General features: G+C 37.9%; 2 protein-coding genes across 5 annotated transcripts in view; one reads left to right on the plus strand and one right to left on the minus strand.

The window, feature by feature from the left end:
* Positions 1–16,062, plus strand: part of GLRA2 (glycine receptor alpha 2) — a 204,384-nt gene that overhangs the window by 184,056 nt on the left and 4,266 nt on the right. The window lies entirely within an intron of this gene.
* FANCB (FA complementation group B) overlaps positions 1–16,062 on the minus strand; it is a 172,067-nt gene that overhangs the window by 549 nt on the left and 155,456 nt on the right. The gene's annotated exons all lie outside the window — the stretch shown is intronic.

A 16,062-nucleotide genomic window follows, 5' to 3' on the forward strand; every position in this document is an offset into this window, starting at 1 on the left:
AAGAGCAGAAATTGGAGAGAGTATGAGCCCTGAGAAATTGAGAACACTCTCACTTCCTGACTTGCTCATTGGAGCTCCTGGGCTAGATAGCCCTGTATATACCATCATGCTAACATTTATTGAGCATACACTATATACCAGGCATGTAAACTTTTAATGTACATTTCTCTGAATCTTCTCAAAAAACCCTCTAAGGAAGGAGGTACCATCTCTATTTTACTACAAAAGAGTCTGAGGCACGTAGTAAGTGACTTACCCAGTTCCCACAATGGTTAGTGGCAGAGCCAAGATTTGAAACCAGAGTTTTCGCTCCAGAGCCCAGGCTTCTCACCTTTACAGGGCATTGCTTCCCTATCCTTGGAAACTTATGAGATTATCTTACAATAATTTTCTTATAATAATTCCTTAAAGACAGTCCCATTTATTTAAGCTACTATGAGTGAGTTTCTGTCCTTTGTAACAAATCTTCCTCGATTAAGATGCCAGATGGTTAAAAGATACCAACGAATGGCCAAATGGCAGAGGCAGTGCATTTTGTCATGTTATTATAGAAAAAAATGCCATCTAGCTTTCCTTCAATTGCCTTGGCATAACATTACCTTTTCCATAGTATCTGGTGGTCTGTTCCTTTGCCAGAGCAGATATCACATTATATTATAGTCATTTGTCTGTATCAGGGTTTCCCAACCTTAGCACTGTTGAGATTTGATGCTAGATAATTCATGCTTTGTGGTGGGGGCTGTCTTGTGCATTGCAGGATGTTCAGCAGTATCCTGGCCTCTATCCACTAGATGCCAGTAAAACACCTTCTCCCAGTTGTGACAACCAAAATGTCTCCAGACATTGCCAAATATCCCCTAGGGGGCAAAACTGACCCTAGTTGAGAATCACTCGTCTACATGTTCTAGATCCCCTCCACTAATCGCACACTGACTTCAAGTGCAGGATTTTGTCTTCTTTATCCTTGTTTCTGTCCAACGCTTGGTACATTAAGATAATCACTCTTAATTGGAAAAAAAAAAAACTATAGTTACTTGCATTAAAATGGCGTTTTGTAGTTAAAAGTCTGGAGTAACTGTATACCTGTATCCATCTGGGTATAGTCATGAAGACAAAGACATTAAAAGTAGTACCAAAATCAAGGGTTTAATATAGAAATTAGGCTTTATATGAATGTGGGGGAGTAACTGGGGAGATTAAGGTCTAAAAGGCAATAGTCAAAGGATGGGACTTAACATGAAGTTCTGAGTAGAAAACCAAGTGTTCACAGAAAAATCTGAGAAGTCACCATGTCTAGGCACCAAAGTAAGATCATAAAGTGGGAGTCCACAGAAAGGTCCAGCCACCGTGTCTAACAAAGCAGCCTCTTCTGACCCCAGTGATTCCCAAAAGTAATAGCCTCTGCTTCCTTTCTGCTTTCCAGATCTTCCAAGTTTCTCTTACTGAAAAATCCTAACCTGCAACCAATCCAGAAGAGAATTCTGGGAAATGTAGTTCTTCCCAGCCTTAGGCAGATGCCTAAGGAGTGGTGGTGCCAGATAAACAACAGATAATCCCATACAATAACCACTTTGGCACCAAGTGTGTGGATATATATATAGAGAGAAGTTGAAGCACGATAAAGATCTAGAGAATTTGGCAGTCAGGATCATCCAAGTTAGTAAACAAGCAAATGCTTGATGTGATTTGTCACTGATGCTGTTATTATTGTTTTGAGTTTAGTAGTGGGTTCATCCCCTAATCACCTGACCCCTCCAGTCTCAACATTCACCTTGCACCCTGAACAGATGGCAAATGATATTAATAATCAAACAGCTCATACTCCAGATGGAAGATGTTCACCTTCATGCTTCTTAGAATTTTGTGTGTCTTTTGAGCACTCTAGCTAGAGCAGAATTGACAGAAACTGCTGTGAAAGAATTTCCATATGCAAGGCATTGCTTCTCTTATGAGGAATTGAAATATCACAGCCATATTATCCATTTCTAAACTACTCTCTAAGGCTACAGATGACATTAAATGAAAACATTTCTGCTTGATAGATTTTGAACAGAAAGCCAAACAACTATTTTTAAACAATTACTTCTAGTCCATTTAAAATGTGGTGCTGTAGGTGAGGTATGATCCAAAGAAGAGTGAAAAATATATTTCACTATAGAAAATTCTATTCAAAATATACATTGAAAAGACAAAGACTTCAGAGTTTGCATGGCCCACAAAGCCTAAAAAGTTGACTATCTAGCCCTTTACAGAAAATGTTTGCTGACTCCTGGGCTAGAGGGAGAACAGCAGGAGTTAAGGTCTGAGAGGTAAAGGGGATGTTAGAAGGACTTATGAGGAGAACCACTGGAGAGTTTTGAGCTGAAGATGACCTGATTTGACTGGAAATTTAACAGAATCCATTTATTTGCTATGTTGAAAATAGACACTATTGTTGGGAGGACAGGTCTAGAAGCCAGCAGACCATGTAGATGACTACTGCAATAATTCTGGTGGGAATTATCCTGATGAGCCACCAAGGGGTGGCTCAGACCAGCATGTAGTGTTGGAGATGGCAAGAAGTTATTAGGTTCTGGTTTGAAGCTTGAACTGATTCTATTTCCTGGTTTGAAGCTTGAACTGATTCTATTTCCTGATACTAGATATATTGCATAGCCCCACATAGGTGTAGGGGAGGCTAGAATATTCAGACTTTCCACGTACACATTTATGACCAGCCAAAACAGGGGTTCTCAAGTAGGGTTGATTTACTCATCCAGGAGACACTTGGCAATGTCTTGAGACATTTTTGGTGTCACAGTTCAGGGGCGGGGTGCTACTGGCATCTAGTGGGTAAAGGCCATGTAGGCTGCTAAACATCCTGAAATGCAAAGCTCAGTTCCCAAGAACAAATAATTATCTAGCCCCAAGTATCAATATTCCTGCAGGTAAGCAACCTTGAACTAAAGAAAGATCCACCATTATGAGAAGAAATAAAGAATGGGTTTTGGTGGTAACTAGGAGTTGTATAGCCCAACTCAACTCCCTATGCCGCCACCCCAGCCATTTACAGGCTGTGGCAACATCAGTTCCAAGATTTCTGCTCATACCACAACTGAGTTCTGTTTGTTCTCCCCTGCCCATACATTTTCCCCACTACTGGGGGTGAAGTCTGTCATGAATAAGAGGCCCTACTGGCATTTTTAAATGCATGAGGCTTGTAAAAATAACATGTGTGATCAAGGCAATGAAGGTGATGTTGTATAATGATAGCTAAATGGTACAAAGCACCACAGTGCAGGTATTAATTTAAGAGATTTATGAAGAGAATATCCCATTAATTAGAATTTTAAGACTTAAAAACGGATGTTTGGTAATTACTATAGATTTACAGGGATTTTGCTTTCCTTGCTAAACCCAAATGAATAGAATATGAGTTCAAATACCCTAATGTTATACAAATACTCCTTAGTCTTTTGCTATGGGTGTTAACTGATAAGATCGAAATTTATTTGGTAAAATATTTGAATATATCTAATATGTATTGACTTTTCATTTAACTAGCTTTATTATTTTGAATTGTAAACAGATACACAAATGAAAAAAAGTCTTTATATTCTAAAATTTTTGTCTATTCCATTTGTTTTCCTTGCAAATAAGTATGCACTTTCTTATAAGATTCTTAACGGGGTGAATCTAATTTTCACACTATGTAGCTGCTCACGAGCTTAATACTTGGCCAAAAAAATGGACGGTGTTTCAAAAATAGAATACCTCAGTTATTGAGTGACATTGTTAAGCTTAGGTTTGCCCTAATTTTATATAAATCCAGTATGCAAAAATAAGCTATATGGTAAATAAGCAAGGAAATGACTTTTCAAGTTACAAAATACTTTTTTCATATTACCATTCACTTAAGCCTTTACTTTATACATATATACATTCAGTGTAGGAAGATTCAGCCAAGTATTATTCTAGGTACTGGGGATATCAAAATATGTCAGAATGGGCCCCTGCACTTGAAAGTTACATGAAAGAGGCAGACATGTAAATAGTTGAATTTAATATGATGCAGTAGATTCCATTATGGAGACATGTACTACAGGAGGTAAGGAGGAACCCATGGCTCAGGATCAGGGGTCAAGAAAAGGCATTCTGAATGGAATAATGGCAGAGTAGAATCTTAAAAGACTTGAAGGAGTTTACCAGGTAAAAAGAGGTGAGGATTATTCTATATAAAGGGAAGCAGTTTATAGTCAAAGGTCATGTAATCCTATGAGAGAAGCAGGTGTAAGGCAGGACATGGGGGTCCTTGAATGTCACACAAAGGAGCTTGGGAGTGGTCATTAAGGAGATGAGAAACTGTTGAAAAGTATTAAGTCTTGAAATGGAAGCAATGGTCCAACGGCATCTATTCCACTAAAGTAGAAGGCAGGGATAGCTCCATAATCTGCGTAGCACAGTGCAAAATTAAAATGTAGGTCCCTTGTTTAAAAATTATTATGAATGTCAACATGGCTATAGCAGAGCATTAAGCCAAGCACAGGACCCTTCTAAGCACTGGGCACTGTGTGACTGTATAGTATGCATACTCACGAAGCTGACCCTGTCAGAAGGTCTCAGGGCCGGGGTTGAAAGAAGACAATAAAACCCTTATTTGCATGTGTCTACTCCCTGGTTGGGAAGAAAAATCTTAAATATATCAACCAGCTAGAGATTAGTCTCAAGGCAACATACTAGCCAGCATTATAGTCCTATACCCACAAATTCAGAAAATGGCCAAATGTCCTATCTCTCCATTTTAAAGATGAGGAAATTGAAGAACAAAAAAAAATTGAGGGACTGTCCCAACCTCACACATCTAGGTTATAGTAAAGATGTGAATTCAACCAAAGCCTTTCAGATTCTAGCCCAGTGATTTCCTCTGTTCCTCTGCAATATCCAGTCTATTTAAAGTGAGTAGAAGAGGATGGAAGTCCTTTGAGGGAAGAGATTGATCCAGAGGCTGCAGAAAGGACTACAATTGGTAAAGAGAGAGTTATCTGCCAGGAGACAACTGCTGTCCTCTCCCTTCCCCCAGGGAGCACGACTTTTCTGTGTCCTTACTTAGAATTAAGAGGATCACTACAAACACAATTATTGAGTAATGATTAGGAACCAGGCAATGTACTCTAGAGAATAGGGCTACAGAGTTAATTTTGACATGCTCCCAGGAGCTCACCCCTCTGGTGAGCAAAGATAATAGTGGAAATCAGCTATCAAAACCCAGAGTCCTTGGGCATCTATCCTTTAATATGAATGGGAAGCAATATTAAAGAAAATAATAAAAAGAAAAATGGAAATTAATACCTAAAACCAATAGGTAACTAGAAAGTCTTTTTCAGAATAGGAGAATCATGGATGATTTGCACATCGCCTTGTATGTCTCAGCAGTGTTACCATCAATACCTTCACCAACTCTGGAGACTTCAGGCTAAACTGAACCCCAATAAACCTTTGTACATATCTCAAAAATATGTCTCCTATTATACTCTATTTTGTTATTTATGCCCCCTTCAAAAAAAGCAACAACAAATCTGAGGTGTCCAAAGTTTAGAAGTATATCTTAATTATATGCTTCCAGAGCCAAGTCCAGTGCCTGCCCTATAATAGGAGCTTCTTTATTCAACATTACTGCCGATGGTCAATAAATTGAATGGATTGACAGATGAGGTCAGTGTAACTGGGGGCACCCTCCAAGTGGAGGGCCTGGGTACAGAGAGAAGCTTTCAGTGCATCAAGGTGAGAGAAGCAGGGTCAGCCACATCCAAGAGATACTTCTGCCATTTCACATTTCTTTTATCCTTCTGCCAATTTCTTCACTTAAGAAAGTAAAAAAAAAAAAAAAAAGTAGATATCAAGTCCTTTACCTAGGCTTAATTCTTATATATACTCCTACACACAGTTTTACCTCTCATTGATCATTTTAAATTGAAATAATTAAACTACCTTATAGGACACGGGCTCACTTTTCTAACCAGGTCAGGTTTTGATTGCATTCATTCACAATCTTTACCTGTGCATAAGCCTGCTCTAATATTTATTTGTAGAGATCATCTTTCTTTCTTAAGTTTATTTTGTCATAGAGTTGTATATAGTTATGAGTACATTCAACTCTGTGGAATGCAGATATTATAGAAAAGGTTAAGTATAAATCACTTTATATGGAGTACATCATGAATTAGGTGAGCTTGGATTTACTAGCAACTGGAAGATCCTTCTGTAAAGTAAAAAAAAAACAAAAAACCCATCAGTCAATAAACAAGGATTTATCAAGAATTTTTTGAGCACGCATTAGATTACTCAGTTATGAATCCAATTTCAAAGAAATCATCCACTGATTTATTGCTTTTATATGGTTCAGATACTTATTTTGAAAGGAAACACACTTGTGTTTGGTTTTATAACAGAGGAGAGATAGGCTGATGAGTAAATGTGATTCTCTGAAATGGTACCCCTGAGAATGTCATCGGGTACGACATTGGTTTCCTGCTAATGTATCATTACTGAGATGAAGTCAAGATGTTTATTTTTCAAGCAGAAGTCACATTCTCTATCAATATGACATTACATTATAGTGCTGCTAGTTCTTCAGGGATATGATTGATTCCTATAGTAGGGTGGATATAGGAGCCTTAGGCAGTGATGCTGTATCTCAAGTGACTAAGATAAGATACAGGCAGCTCACTGCACAGAAAGCCACTAGCCAGTTTACCTAGCATGACTTACAGAGCAGTTTTCACCAACACTATACTTAGACTGGCATTTTTAGTCCTACTTTTAAATTTGAAAAGCCAACCAGTGGTCAATCAGGAACACATTCAATCCCATATATTTGTAATATTTATCTTACTTTATGCCAGGAATTCTAGGTTTAGATAACTAGCTATTGAAAGTGTAATATTTGGCACAATGATGACTCAAATAGCCTGTTCCAGTTACTGTGCTGAATAAACCACTTCAAACTTATTGGCACAAAACAACCATCTTACTATGCTCAGGAATTTGTAAAAGGCAGAGTAGGAATGACTTGTCTCTACTACATGATGTCTGACATATTAGCTCAGACGATTCAAAGACACATGGTTATTTGACAGCTAGGAGTTAGTCATCTGTAGACTTGTTTGTTCACATGTCTGGTGCCTAGGCTAGGAAAACTCTAAGACTAAGACTGCTCATCAGAGTGCCTACACATAGTCTTTCCATGTGGCTTGACTTCCTCACAGCATGGCAGCCTCAGGGTAGTTGGATTTTTTATATGGTGTCCCAAGACTCCAGGCCCAAGTGCACCAGTGAACATGGCAAGGCTGCATTGCCTTTTATGAACTAACATTGGAAGTCATACAGTGTCATCTTCACTGCATTCTATTACTTACAAGCAAACATAAGCCTGCCCAGATTCAAAGGGAGGGGACATAGACCCCTAACTCTCAGTAGGAAGAGCTTCAAAGTCACAATGAAGAAACCATGTGAATGGGACATATTGTTGTGGCCATCTTTGACAAATACATTTTGCCACAGTCCACCCTCTTCCCACAACAATTCACATCCCTCCCACGTGCAAAATATGCTCACTCCCTTTTCCAAGACCACCAATATTAAATGCACACCTACAGGAATAGTAAAATAGAAAGCTGTTTTTTGTTATTGGTGTTTTATTTTATTTTCTGGGTAAGGGGAAATAATTAATGACCTACAAAAGACTTCAATGGGTGAAACATTGATTACAGGTATTGAACTAAAATGTAGCTCAACCTGAAGAATAGGAGAAGATACTTTCAAACTCTTCATCCAATAAGGGATCAATATCAAAAATATACAAGGAGCTCAAACAACTCAACAGCAAAAAATCCAAATAATCCAATTTAAAAATGGAAAAAGTATCTGAATAGACATTTCTCAAAAGAAGACATACAAATGACCAACAGGTTATATGAAAGAATGCTGAACATCACTAGTCATCAGAGAAAAGCAAATCAAAATCACAATGAGATATCATCTCACCCCAGTTAGAATAGCTATTATCAAAAAGACAAAAAATAACAAATGCTAGCAAAAATACAGAAGAAAGGGAACTCTTATATACTGTTGGTGGGAATGTACATTAATACAGCCATTATGGAAAACAGTATAGCTCAAAAGGCTAAAAATAGAAATACCATATAATCCAGCAATCCCAATACTGGCTCTATATCCAAAGGAAAGGAAAACAGTATGTTAAAGAGATATCTGCACTCCCATATTTACTGCAGCACTATTTACAAAAGACAAGACATAAAATCAACATACATATCCATCAACAGATAAATGGATAAAGAAAATGTAGTGTTCATACATAATGGAGTACTATTCAGTCTTAAAAAAATCAAATCCTGTCATTTATAGTATGGATGAGTCTGGAGGACATTATGTTAAGGGAAATAAGTCAGGCAGAAAAAGAGAAATACTACAATTTCTCATTTTTGGGAGCTGAAAAAGTAGATCTCATAGAGGTAGAGGGTAGAATAGTGGTTACTAGAGGAAGAGAAGGGTAGAAAGGAGTGAGGAATAGGGACAGTTTGATTAACAGATACAGAAGTACAGCTACATAAGAAGAACAAGTTTCAGTATTCTATAGCACTACAGTAAACAATAATTTATTGTATTTTTTTCAAAGAGCTAGAAGAGAGGATTTTGAATGTTATCAACACAACAAAGTGATTAAGTTTTGAGGTGATTTATATACTAATTAACTTGATTTGATCATTACACATTGTACACGTGTATTGAAATACCACCCTTACCTCATAAACATGTACAATTATGTGTCCATTAAAATATATTTAAAAATTTAAATGTAGCTCAAAACTCAGGATCTCATCATGTAAGTCAAATGAAGCATCTCAGGTTAAGCATTTTGGATACAGTTAAAAATGAAAACCTGGGAACTAAAGAGACAAGGTATCTGCTCCACTTACTCAACAGACAATATGGAGATATACAGAGGATAACTGTTATAGACTCTTCCATTCAAAAATAGGGAGAACAAGAGGCACACAGCAGTCACTGGTTAACAGGAATTCTGAGACCTAGAAAAGTCCATGTTGGAAGATCCTTGTTTGGGGGATATATTCCTTGGTTGTCCTCTCTAGTTTTTGGGTCTGCTCTCTGGACTCTTATTCTGCTATTTGAAACATCTTTCTTTTTCTATAAGAAGGGGCACTTGTTTGCCACTGAGTAACCTTTTTAGTCTATTTATTGTCTTTAAAAGATTAGGAGTCTAAAGACCTCCTTTCATTTTATACTATCTTTGTTGTTTTCAGTCCAAACATACAATTCCTTAAAAACTGTTGGGGGCAGGGCTGGGCATGTTGGCTCATGCCTGTCATTCCAGCATTTTAGGAGACCAAGATGGGAGGATTGCTTGAGTCCAGGAGTTTGGGACCAGCCTGGACAATATAGTGAGACCCCCACCTCTACAAAAAAATTAGCCAGACATGGTGGCACATGACCCGTCCACCTTGGGAGGCTAAGGCAGAAGGATCACTTGAGTCTGGGTAGTCGAGGCTGCAGTGAGCTGTGATCATGGCACTGCACTTCCAGCCTTGGTGACAGAGTGTGACCCTGTCTCAAAAAAAAAAAAATACTGTTGGGGTTTATATATAAATTTATAATCCACTTCATTAGACAAAAGCTATACTCACAAATATTTTCAAGATAAACCCTGTTTTAGTTAGACAGGAGGATTACGTTTTAGAGATGTATTGCATAGCATGGTGACTATAGTTAATAATAATGTACATTTCAAAATTGCTAAAAGAATAGATTTTAAGTGTTCTCACCACAAAAAAATGATTAGTATGTGAAGTAATGGATATGTTAATTACCTTGAGTTAATCATTCCACAACAAAACACTACATTATACTCCATAAATATATACAATTATTATTTATCAATTATAAGCCCTTGTTATCTTAGGCTCCCTGTGAGTGTGCTGTGTGGCCCAACACCCTTAATATTCGTAGAAGCTTATTGTTTAGAGGAGACAATCTGTAAGGCATGTTCTTATGATCCTTATAAGACCTATTGCCTGTCTGAAAGAGCTTATCAGGTACTGCTTTAGATATTTCTCAGGTTTTAACAAAGAATCGTACAGTCCCACCCTGTATATGATTTTTTCCCCTGAGGCCTGTTCTGATTTGAGGACCCTTCGCGGGCTGAAAAGACTTATTCTGGATCCTTTACATTTCCTCCAACTTCTACTTGGACACTTAATGGCCTGTTCTTCAGTTCTTTGTCCTCTCTCAGTTTGGTATGAGCAGCTAAAAGCCAAGCAGTATCCTCAGTGCTCTATCTGGAAATCTCCTTAGGTAGATGATGAGGTTTATTAAGTATATTTTCTATTTTCCATGTTACCACAGGAAACAATGTTGGTAAACTTTTCCCCATCCTCCAGCTTTCCACAGCAATTGCCTTTCTTTCCTCCCAGTCTTCCAACAACCTCCTTGAGGGCCTTCCAGCTTCTGCCTGCTGCCTGCTGCCTGGTCCCAAAGATAATGCCACAACATTTCAGTTTTTGATACAGCATCAATTATCTGTGTAGCTATCTATTACTGCATAATAAATCATCCAACATCTTAGTGGCTTAAAACGATAACAAGCAGTTCATTATCTCTCACACTTTCTGTGTGTTAAGAATTTGGGAAGATCTCAGCTAGGCAGTTGTGGTTCGGGGTCTCTCCTCTTGGTGCAGTCAGACAGTAACTGGGGCTGCAACAGCTGGGAGTTGGCCAGGCATCATTCTTTCTTCATGTACTCACAGGGCTTTTCCATGTGATTTCTCCACATGGGCTACTTTGAGTTCTTCATAGCATGGTGGTCTCAGGGCAGTCAGACAGTTGACATGGTGGCTCATGGTTCCAAGCACACCAGGATTGGAGCTTCATCACTTTTTATGACCTAGACTTAGAAGTTACTTAGTGTCACTTCCACCAAATTCTGTTGATTAGGAGCAAGTCACAAGCCCACTTAGACTCAAGTGGAGGGGATACAGACCCCATGTCTCAATGGAAAGAGTGTCAATGATAATACTGTTAAGAAAAAAGCATATGGGATGGGAGATATTGTTGTGGCTATCTTTGGCAAACACAATATAATACAGTCTGTGACTTCTATATGACATATGGAAGCATGCAGAGGAGAAAGAAGTGGGAACTGCTTCTCTTCTCTTTGCCTTGCCAACATGCCACTATGCTATCCACAGACCAGTTTGAGAGGGCCCTGCAGAATGAGTGTAGGGGATCCCACCAACTGACCTAAACCATGGCTACTCCATAAAGCTTCCTTTGGAATACTTAGCTGACATGCAGAATGATACTTATAATTTCATTTTATCCTCAGCATCAGAGCAAAGATTTATTCTGAATCCAAAATTATTTACAGGTATTGCCTTATCTGGGTAAAACTTGAAAAGTATTTAAAAGAATAACTTTAACTGTATTGGCTAATGGCTGATTTTAGCATAAGTCACCTTCAGTATTTTTTGTCTTGCAAACAGTTTGGGGTTGAAAAGAAAGACTGCCAGTCATGCATTAAAATATAACCAAGTGTATGCCTCCAGCTGAGATCTCTCTGAGTTACAGACTGTCCATTGCAATCAATCACCTACCCCATGTATCTATTCGAATGTCTCAAGTGCACCTCAATCGTATTATTTTCCCCAAACTTAATGTGATCCTCTTTTGGTGTCTTCTTTCTCATTGAATGGCATTAATATCCATCTAGTGGTTTAAGCTGGAGGTTAACCTTGACAATTTCCAATCCATCTCTAAGACCTGTTGATTGCCCCTCTATGTCTCTAGTTGGCACATTGCTCTCTACCTATACCACCACCCATTAAATCCAAATCATTATCATCTCTCATCTGGACCATTGCTGTAGCTTTGTAACTTCTTGGATTCACTTTTGCGTTCCTCTAGGCAGTCATCCACATGGCAACCGAAGTGATTTATTTCAATATGCTGATCTGGTTATGTCATGCAATCTCCATTAAAAGCCAGTTATGGCTCCCCTTGGTTCTCAAAATAAAGCTTCATCAGACACTGGTTTACAGGGCCCTATATGATGTAGCCCCTGGTTCATTTCTGAAACATTGTCTCACTCCACACTCCCCCTGTATTCCAGGCCTCAGTTGCATCCCTCAACTGCAGCAAACCCTCCTATCTCAGACATTGCCAAACCCTGCCTTCACCTCTTTAATGCCTCTCATTTTTTAAAGCTCTAATGAAATATCACTTCCTAGGGGAAAAGCTTCTCTTATCTGTCAGATTAGACCAGGACCCCATTTAGTAAGCTCTCATAGCATCTTATAATTTTCCTTCAGAGCCCTTATCATAGTTAGTAATTATGTATTCATGTAATTACTTTATTGTTTCCCTTCATCTCAAGGTTGCAAACTCCTTGAAGGCAAGAATCAAATCTATTTTGCTCTCCACTGGATCCCCGGCACATAGCACAGTGCCTGGCATCTCTGCAAGCCTTTTCCAACCACTCAATCTAAAACACTCCCTTCTATGCCACTTGCCTAAGTCTCTTACCTTAACTGTTTATTTTTTTCCAAAGCACCCATCATTATCTGTGTGTGTCTTGTGTGTATATGCATTCGTATATGTATATGTGTGTATATGTATAAATATGTTTGTGTGTGTGTATAATTTGTTTACTTGTTACTGTTTCCCCCTCTAGAATGTAAATTCCAAAAAATCAGAGACTTTTGTATTCTTGTTCATTGCTGTAACTCTACCACGTACCTGGCACATAATAGGTACTCAATAAATATTTGTTAAAAATGTGAGAAATAAGCCAGGCATGGTGGCTCACACCTGTAATCCCAGCACTTTGGGAGGCCGAAGCGGGTGCATCACCGGAATTCAGGAGTTTGAGACCAGCCTGGCCAAAGTGGTAAAACCCCGTCTCTACTAAAAATACAAAAATTAGCTGGACATGGTGGTGGGCACCTGTAATCCCAGCTACTCGGGAGGCTGAAGCAGGAGAATCACTTGAACCCAAGAGGCAGAGGTTGCCGTGAGATGAGATCACACCACTGCACTCCAACCTGGGTGACAAAAGCAAAACTCTGTCTCAAAAAAAAAAAAAAAAAAAAAAAAAAAAAAAAAAAAAAACAAGAAGAAGAATGGCAGTTGCTCAATAAATAAATCCTGGAAGTTTCTTCTTTAAAAATCAATGATAAAAATATGCTGCACTGAGAAAGAGATAATACATTGACATGTTTTTCTTTTGGAAAAATTGCCTTTCACAATCTGCCCAAAATGACACTTTGACAGTTTTAATTCATTTCAGCACATGTCATTAAGCAACAAGGGGCTATATTTGGTTTAGTTTATTTCAACTTTGTTGTTCTGCAAAGCTCAGTCAGATTCTTCATTCATAATCTTGAATGGAAGCCATTTGGGATTTGATAATGGAAGCCATTTGGGATTTGATAGGGGCAAAAACGTACACAAATCAAACCGAGAGACTTTGGAATCAGTTTTAGAATCAGACAGACCTGGATTTGAATCTCAGCTTCAACATTTATTAGCACTATAACTATAGGAAGCCACATAACTTTTCTTGGCCTCAGTTTCCCCAAGAAATATGTGACTTGAAGGATCAATTCAGTAACAGGACTGACCATGGTTTTAAGTGAATGGTACAGACTCTTAATAAATGCTATCCATTTATTATTCATGTCTATTCCCAAAGTACCCGTGATACAAAGGAGGAAATTGAAGCCTTAACAGTTGAAGAAAATTTCCCAAGGCCATTCCTCTTATATCCAGGTCTGTGATTAAGCATCATTCAACCATCATTTGCTTGGGAGATTTTTTCAGTGAAAACCCACTGTATTTGGACACATATTGCTTCCTAAGACAGACTGGAGAGTCCATTATGTCCTTGCATTGAGTGAGACTCACTACAACCTTCAGTTCCAACTGAGAAATTTCCTGTCCCAACAGAAAGGAGGCTCAGTCCAATAAAAAAATCTGGGTGAGAAATGCGATGGAAAGATTTTTAGGAGTCCTTTTACTTCCTCCTTTCTCAAGAATAAAAGAAAAATTACAAATATAGACTCTGCTAAAATCTTTTCATCTGTAAGTGCCATGTTCTTTAATTATATTGAAATCATTTGCTTATGACAAACAATTCACTACAATGCAACTCCAGTGAGCTTTAGGTCAATTTCCCATCTAGACAAGAATTATTCTAAACACAGGAATGAGCAAATTTTACAATAAGTAAAACTGATGCATAAAATACATAAAATTAGATAATAAATTTCAAGCAAATTGCACAGTGCCATGGCAGTGCTTTATACAGCAGACGGGATTAAGGAGATCTTATCAAAGTGCGATATAAAAATTGCATGTGTTGAAACCTTGACTGGATGATTCATTTTCTGTGAGAATTTAACTAATCAGTGAATAACAAAAGAGGGTCAGCTAGAAGTGCTTATTGCTCAGTTACTAAAGATGGAAGATGATGGATAATTAATTGAGTTTCTGGCTAATCAGAAGAAATGGAGGATATATGCCTAAAATTAATTATTTCCTTACTGGAAGGACCTAACTGAGTCTACCTGTAAATATGCTCAACTCAGCTGTGGCTACAGATTGTTCTTTATTTTAGTTTCAGTTTATCCATGACTCAAGCTCATTTCATATAGGAATCTTGTCATATTACCATAACATTTTATTCTGAACCTGCTAGAAAGGCAATTAGTCATTTATTATAACACAAAAAAATTCAAATTGGTTGCAGTTATGTTTTCAGAATCAAAACCATCTCCTTTGATGTGAATACCATAAAGTTCTATATTTAAAAGGCATTGAATGCATCATAATGGTAAATAAGAAGACCCTTAAACTAGCATTCATACCTCCTGCACATAAAACCTTAAATGGATAATTTTTACTCACAACAGGTTTATTTTTGTGGCAGAGAATTTTAAAGAATTGATTAAATTAGCTATAACTATACTCAGAAGCATAATTTGAAATAGTGTTGAATGAATGAGGAAAGTATTTTCAAGCATAGGGAAAACCCTCTTAAAATTCCCTTTTGTTCATTATTCAGCAAACATTTATTAAGCCCCCACAGTTTGCATGACGATGTACAATATAATGAGATTCTAACCTGACATCCTTCTATTCTAGCTCTGTTAATTGAATGAGTTAATCTTTTTAGCTGTCCATTCACAGTATGTGATGAAAGACTATAGAAATTAAATGAATGAGTCAGTCTGAAAGGACACGTGGACATGTATATTTAAGTTTCCTTTTGTGTGCTAAAAATAGTTTACTACCTACATACCCTTTCTATTTCTTTAGGGGCTTCAGAATTTAAAAGAACATTATCTTACTGAGGCAGTGAACTATATGCTTAATCATGAGTTTCTAAAGGTTTATAGAGGTGAGAGCTGTAATTTGCAAGATTCTGCAGATATGCAAAGGAAAAAAACAGCACAGTAAATTTGAGCAGATAAGGAGAAAGTTATTTTGAGGGGTTGTTTCTATTTGAATAGTAACTTTAGACTTAAAAATATAGAATAGGTTGTACATTTTAGAGATGGACATCGGAACTCATCTAGACCAGTGGTTTCCAACATTTTACATTAGAGTCACTGGATCTTTAAAAAAAAATAGACCCTAAGTTCTCATCCCCAGAGACTGGTCTAGAAAGGGCTGGGAGGGGAGGCAGGCATACATGTATTTGTAAAAGTTCCCCAGCAGCCAGAGCTGAAACCCACAGATCCCAGCTCAGCCTTGACATTATTGGCATGAGGTCCCTGAGGCTTTGAAAGAATAAGTAGCTTGCCTAAGGTCAACACAGCTTATAAGCCTTGGAGCAGGCACAGAACAGAAATATCCAAATTCCCAGAGCGGATCTCTCTTTACTAAACCAACTGGCATCATTTCTACTTCACACTGGTTGAGATCTAATTACCAATTAGTAGTAGTTGGGAAGTCCAAGACTGCCTATAACAAGTCCCCTCCTCCTAATGA

Source organism: Pan troglodytes, chromosome X (assembly GCF_028858775.2).
Source record: "Pan troglodytes isolate AG18354 chromosome X, NHGRI_mPanTro3-v2.0_pri, whole genome shotgun sequence".
NCBI lineage: Eukaryota > Metazoa > Chordata > Mammalia > Primates > Hominidae > Pan > Pan troglodytes.